Source organism: Nerophis ophidion, linkage group LG08, assembly GCF_033978795.1.
Source record: "Nerophis ophidion isolate RoL-2023_Sa linkage group LG08, RoL_Noph_v1.0, whole genome shotgun sequence".
In the NCBI taxonomy this organism is placed as follows: Eukaryota; Metazoa; Chordata; class Actinopteri; order Syngnathiformes; family Syngnathidae; genus Nerophis; species Nerophis ophidion.
In genome coordinates, this window is record NC_084618.1 from 41445341 (window position 1) to 41452840 (window position 7500).

The 7500-nt window shown below is 42.0% G+C and overlaps 1 protein-coding gene across 1 annotated transcript in view; it reads right to left on the reverse strand.

The window, feature by feature from the left end:
* Positions 1 to 7239, reverse strand: part of LOC133557785 (zinc finger protein 516-like) — a 53201-nt gene extending 45962 nt beyond the window's left edge. Inside the window, exon 1 of the mRNA XM_061908580.1 lies at positions 6897 to 7239. The gene's annotated coding sequence lies outside the window, so the exon portion shown is untranslated. The remainder of the gene's footprint in view (positions 1 to 6896) is intronic.
* Between the last annotated feature and the right edge of the window lie 261 nt (positions 7240 to 7500).

Consider the following 7500-nt stretch of genomic DNA (forward strand, 5'->3'; position numbering starts at 1 on the left):
TTTTCCGCACTATAAGGCGCAACCTAAAAACCTAAAATTTTCTCAAAAGCTGACAGTGCGCCTTATAATCTGGTGAGCCTTATATATGGACCAATGTTGAGCCACAACAGGTCTCACAACTACGGTAAGCAGCCGCCGATTTAATTTTCCCCCACAGGAGAGGAAGCGCGCGGTGCATGCTGGGATATATGACTACCCCAGGCCGTGCCGTCTCATTTCCATTTGTGTGTTTATGTAAAGACCCCAAAATGGCTCCTATTGAGAGACATGATTTCAGGAAAGCAGGAATTGTCACTGAACTGCCAAACAGCAGCGACACTGACTCCATTAACGACGTCTCGAAATAGTGCAAAGTAATAAAAATATATTAATAACTCTACGTTGCTCAAACGATAATGTCACACAACACACAAAATGAACATGTAAAGCACACTTTATTAAGTTATTCCTCATCCACAAATCCCTTGATTTCTTCTTCTTCAGTGTCCGAATTAAAAATGCCACAAGAGGTCTCGCAACTACAGTAAGCAGCCGTCTACCTTATTTTCCCCCATAGAAGAAGTGCGCTTCAGCCGCCTATCTTATTTTCCCTAGGAGAAGAAGCGCGCAGCGCGTGCTGGGATATATGACTTCGGGAGGCGTTCCGTTTCTGTGCAGTTTAAACTCAAGGCGATCAGTCACACAGTAGAACACGGGAATAGAGCAGCAGCGAAAGAATTTAACATTAACAGCAGCGACACTTCCTAGTTTAATGACGACTTAGACGAGGATGCCGTATTCGCCCAACTGTTTGATTCGAACACTTGAAGAAGAAGAATTTGAGGGATTCGTGGATGAGGAATAACTTAATTAAGTGAGATTTACATGTTTATTTTGTGTGTTGTGTGACATTATCGTTTGAGCAACGTTGAGTTATTGATATATTATTGCTTTGCACTATTGTGATTGCACTAACGTTTGATTTACCGAAACAGTATCACTTTCTTTACGTGTTTATTGAATCGGGGAAAATAATAAAACAGCTGTTTATTCATTTTGTGAGTGAACGGAATTGTCAGAACGCTGGTTTGACTGACCTGACTGTTTTGTTGACATTCCCTTTAGCGCAGCTCCATCTAAAGCAGGGGTGTCAAACTCAAATACAGAGTGGGCCAAAATTTTAAACGGAACAAAGCCACAGGCCAAGGTTGAACAAATTAACCTTTTAATAGGGACCCAAACAAGTTTTGCAATAAATATTGAACAAGCAAGGCTTATATAACTTTAGTGATATGCAAAATCCAGTTTCAAATAATAATAATAATTATTTAAAAAAATATCAATGGCACATCAAATACAATTTAAATAAACATTTTATGCCTTTTTTTCTATTTGAAATCTTCTGAGGTAAATATCAATTTTTTTCCACAGGCTAATATAAATTTGAAAATAAAATAACAATAATGAATGAACCAAACATTCAAGCCTTGAAGTAGCAAGAGAAAATGCATGAATAAAACGTTAATTATTGGTCAGTTTGCTGGAAGTTTCCCGGAAGAGTTAGTGCTGCAAGGAGTTCTGGGTATTTATTCTGTTGTGTTACGGAGCGGATGTTCACCCGAAATGTTTTGTCATTCTTGTTTGGTGTGGGTTCACAGTGTGGCGCATATTTGTAACAGTGCTAAAGTTGTTTATACGGCCACCCTCAGTGTGACCTGTATGGCTGTTGACCAAGTATGCCTTGCATTCGTGTGTGTGTGTGTGTGTGTGTGTGTGTGTGTGTGTGTGTGTGTGTGTGTGTGTGTGTGTGTGTGTGTGTGTGTGTGTGTGTGTGTGTAAAAGCCACAAATATTATGTGACACGCTGTTAGTATGGAGGAAAAGCGGCTGGATGACAGGTTGTAGAGAACGCTAAAGGCAGTGCCTTGAATGCACGCACCCAATATAGTTGTCCAGGTGGATATCGGTAGAAATTCGGGAGAATGGTTGCTCCGGGAGATTTTCGGGAGGGGCACTGAACTTCGGGAGTCTACCGGGAAAATTAGGAGGGTTGGCAAGTATGAGTATTAGCGGTGAATGCGGTGTTACAGTGGCACCGTCGCTGTATAACACCGGCGGGCCAGCTGTAATGCTAAATTGATATTGCCTCAAGGGCCAAATTAAATAACACGGCGGGCCAGATTTGGCCCACGGGCCAGAGTTTGACACCCATGATCTAAAGGATGCATAACATAACCCCAGCCTCTACTGTAGCATCTATTCTATGCGCCTTATAAATGAACAAAGTTTTAAAATAGGCCATTCATTGAATGTGTGCCTTATAATCCGGTGCGCCTTATAGTGTGGAAAATACGGTATATATACACATATATAGCGTAGATGTACGCTATATGATGCTGACGGCACCATATAGCGTCAAAAATAAAACATGTCCTTGTCACTTTCTCCCAGGTGTACGCATGATGTGATGTAATTTTTGTTTTCGCGTTGAGAAATCCAACTTCCTGATCTCATAAGGAAAAGCATCCGATTGGCTCTCCTTTGGAACTAACTCCCAATCCACTTTCATATGTGCGCTGTTAAAGAGCTGTGATTTGATATATTCCCAACTTGTCCCACCCATTTGCAAGACTAAAATGAAAATATTGGATTTTGTTTTTGTCAACATTTTTTGTCTCGTTTCAATTCGTCAACAGAAGTGTCGGTTAGTTTTGTTATCGTCTTAGTCAACGTGCATTGACTTACTTGACCTGTAGGTGATATCAGAGTACATGTAATGCAGCAAAATGTGGCCGAGTCAAACCAAAGACTATAAAAATGTGACTCGTTATCTCCCTGTTTGGCACTCAGCATCAAGGGTTGGAATTAGGTGTTAAATCACCAAAATGATTCCCGAGCGCAGCCACTGCGGCTGCTCATTGCCCCCCCTCACCTCCCAGGGGTGAAACAAGGGGATGGGTCAAATGCAAAGTGTAATTAAATGACTATCAGTGGTACTTCAACTTTACAGCAATAAATCCATCCATCCGTTTGCTACGGCTTGTCTCTGTCGGGGTCGCGGTAGTGGCTGGAGCCTATCCCAGCTGCATTTGGGTGGAATGCAGGGTACACCCTAGACAAGTCGACACCACATTGCAAAAATGTATATACTGTATATATATGAGTGTGTGTGTGTGTGTGTGTGTGTGTGTGTGTGTGTGTGTATATATATATAAATATATATATATATATATATATATATGCAATCCGCGTTTCAATATGAGTTGGGAAATTGTGTTAGATGTAAATATAAACAGAATACAATGATTTGCAAATCCTTTTCAACCCACATTCAGTTGAATGCACTACAAAGACAAGATATTTGATCTTCAAACACAAACTTTATTTTTTTTTAGCAAATAATAATTAACTTAGAATGTCGTGGTTGCAATACGTGCCAAAGTAGTTGGGAAAGGGCATGTTCACCACTGTGTTGCATCACCTTTTCTTTTAACAACGCTCAAACGTTTGGGAACTGAGGAAACTAATTGTTGAAGCTTTGAAAGTGGAATTCTTTACCATTCTTGTTTTATGTAGAGCTTCAGTCGTTCTACAGTCCAGGGTCTCCGCTGTCGTATTTTACGTTTCATAATGCGCCACACATTTTTGATGGGAGACGTGTCTGGACTGCCCGCGGGCCACGAAAATACCCGCACTCTTTTACTACGAAACCACGCTGTTGTAACACGTGGCTTGGCATTGTCTTGTTGAAATAAGCAGGGGCGTCCATGATAAAGTTGCTTGGATGACAACATACGTTGCTCCAAAACCTGTATGGACCATTCAGCATTAATGATGCCTTCACAGATGTGTAAGTTACCCATGCTTTGGGCACTAATACACCCCCATACCATCACAGATGCTGGCTTTTGAACTTTGCGCCTTTAACAATCCGGATGGTTATTTTCCTCTTTGTTCTGGAGGACACCACGTCCAAAGTTTCCAAATATAATTTGAAATGTGGACTCGTCAGACCACAGAACACTTTTCCACTTTGCATCAGTCCATCATAAATGAGCTCGGGCCCACCTAGCGAAGCCGGTGGTGTTTCTGGGTGTTGTTGATAAATGGGTTTTGCTTTACATAGCAGAGTTTTAACTTGCACTTACAGATGTAGCGACCAACTGTAGTTACTGACAGTGGTTTTATGAAGTGTTCCTGAGCCCATGTGGTGATATCCTTTACACACTGATGTCGGTTTTTGATGCAGTACCACCTGAGGGCTCAAAAGTCCGTCATATCATCGCTTACGTGCAGTGATTTCACCAGATTCTCTGAGCCTTTTGATAATTTTACGGACCGTAGAGTGTAAAATCCCTAAATTCCCTGCAATAGCTCATTGAGAAATGTTCTAAAGCTGTTCGACAAAGTGGTGACCCTCGCCCCATCCTTGTTTGTGAATCTATCAGCATTTCAGGGAAGCTGCTTTTATACCGGCTTCACGGTGGAAGAGGGGTTAGTGCGTCTGCCTCACAATACGAAGTTCCTGCAGTCCTGGGTTCAAATCCAGGCTCGGGATCTTTCTGTGTGGAGTTTGCATGTTCTCCCCGTGAATGCGTGGGTTCCCTCCGGGTACTCCGGCTTCCTCCCACTTCCAAAGACATGCACCTGGGGATAGGTTGATTGGCAACACTAAATTGGCCCTAGTGTGTGAATGTGAGTGTGAATGTTGTCTGTCTCTCTGTGTTGGCCCTGCGATGAGGTGGCGACTTGTCCAGGGTGTACCCTGCCTTCCGCCCGGTTGTAGCTGAGATAGGCGCCAGCGCCCCCCGCGACCCCGAAAGGGAATAAGCGGTAGAAAATGGATGGATGGATGCTTTTATACCCAATCATGGCACCCACCTAGCTGTTCCTAATTAGCCTGCACACCTGTGGGATGTTCCAAAAAAGTGTTTGATGAGCACTCCTCAACTTTATCAGTACTTGAATAATATACTGAGAATACTCAGGAACAACCACCTCTCACAGGAACTGCTGGTGTCCTACCGGTGCTCCATTGAGAGCATCCTGACCTACTGCATCTGCGTGTGGTTCAGCAGCTGCACGGCCGCAGAGAGAACGGCGCTCCAGAGAGTCATAAAGACCGCCCAGAAGTTAATCGGATGCCCCCTCCCCCCCCTGGCTGACCTGTACAGCTCCCGCTGTCTCAGGAAAGCACAGAGCATCCTGAAAGACCCATTCCACCCCGGGCACAGCCACCTGGAACTGCTACCCTCAGGCAGACGCTACAGGGTGCTAAAAGCGAGCACCAATAGACTAAAAAATAGCTTTTACCCAAGAGCCATAGTAGCACTAAACAGGCACTGAGTGTCCATATGTCCATCATGTCCTCATGTGTAATGTTTAAATGTTTTTCTATTTTTTTGGACTACAATGTGAAATAATGTTTTATGTATGTATACATAGATACATCTGTCATCTCTATCTTTTTTTTTTAATTTATTTTTTATTTATTTATTTTATTTATTTTTTTAAATTTATACTACCATATTGTATATGCACCTTAGGAGGAGCTGCTCCAATTTCGTTGTTCTTTGAACCTGTTCATTGCAATAATGACAATAAAACTCTATTCTATTCTATTCTATTCTACTTATTGCCACATTTCCCAACTTCTTTGTCACGTGTTGCTGGCATCAAATTCTAAAGTTAATGATTATTTGCAAACAAAAAATGTTTTATCAGTTATATCAAAAAGTTATATTTTGGTTTCATTTGACCACATGACATTCTCACAATTCTCTGCTATATCATCCATGTATCCATTTTGGTATAAACTCAACTCGTCGGGTTTGGAGGAAGAAGCATGGGGGTGGAAACATTATGCTTTGGGGCTGTTTTTCTGCTAAGGGGACAAGACGATTGATCCATGTTAAGGAAAGATTGAATGCGGCCATGTATTGTGAGATTTTGAGCCAAAATCTCCTTCCATCAGTGAGAGCTTTGAGTGGTTGACCAAATACTTATTTTCCACCATAATTTACAAATAAATTATTTAAAATTCATACAATGTGAATTCCTGGAATTTTTTTACATTCTGTCTCTCTCAGTTGAAGTGTACCTATGATGTAAATTACAGACCTCTGTCATCATTTTAAGTGGGAGAACTTGCACAATCGGTGGCTGACTAAATACTTTTTTTGCCCCACTGTATATGTACGTATACAAACAAGCAAACGGGGCCCCAGACATACTTGTTTTCTCTCAATGTGGCCTCGAGTTAAAATATGTGATCAGTTCTGATTTGATGGCCTGTTTGTTCAACTACAGTATATTTAAGAAAAAAAATACAGTTTCCACAATGGATTACATTTTCATGTAGTTTGACAAATAATTGGGACTTGATGACTTCCTATAAATTCAAAACAATTTACTGGATTATAAAACTATTAGTGCAGATCATTTGGAGACGTAAAGCTAAAGGGGGACTTATTTATTTCATGTCCTCCATGTCCACTTAATCCCCATTTAAGTGCCCACACAAGCCCTGCAAACAACAAGCAGGACACAATTCCTTAGCAAATACATCCACCTTGCACCACTCTTGTAAAGTTTGACTTTCTCCATATATGTATGTATATATATATATATATATATATATATATATATATATATATATATATATATATATATATATATGAGATGCAGCTAAAGAGAGATCGGACTTGGTGCCATTGAGACAGTGCATGGGGGGGTGGGGGGAGGAATTCCGTTAATCCGCCGCTGATCCGCTACAATGGCAGCCTTGTTGTCTGTTATTGCCTGGCCGCTTTAAACTTTGACAGCTGGAGGAAAAGATGGAGGTGGAAGTGACCACAAACCAGTCACTCACCACATATGTTACAACTTGTACACACCACTTCCTTTACGGCCACTTACCTTGAAAGGTCGCTGGTGGAGGAATCCCATCACTTGTTTAACAAATTAAAAAAAAGCCAACAATGGCGCCCGAAGAGGTGTAGTAATGTTGGCTTCCAATCACAGTGCACCTCCGGGATGAAGAAGGAGAGCAGCACCGCCTTCTTGAGCGCGAGTGACGAGAGCGATAACGTTATTAACGTTAATAGGAAGCATCTCCGCCCTTCTGCCCCGGACGAGTCAAGCGCCTTTCGGTTCCAGCGCGACCAGTTCGTCAGTGCACTTTAGAAAGCAACTTGTGCGGGACCCCAGGAGACTTGGGGAGGTTATCATTGGCGACACCGACTCATTGATGGCTGTTGACGCTCGTCTTAAAGGGACAGTACACTAGCCGGGGGGTGGATGGTCAATACGTACGCTGATGGTGTCGATACCAAAGGTGATGTTAATATTCGGCACGGTGATGGCCGGTCGATGATATCAGTAGGAAAAAAAAAATGCATTTCGACTGAGTCAAATCTTGAAATATGGGATTCGTTATGATGTGTTAACTATTGAGCAAGTGCTTCTCCTGGTGGAAGAATACATTTTCCCCCCCCCACTCACTCTCTGCCTTGACTATAAA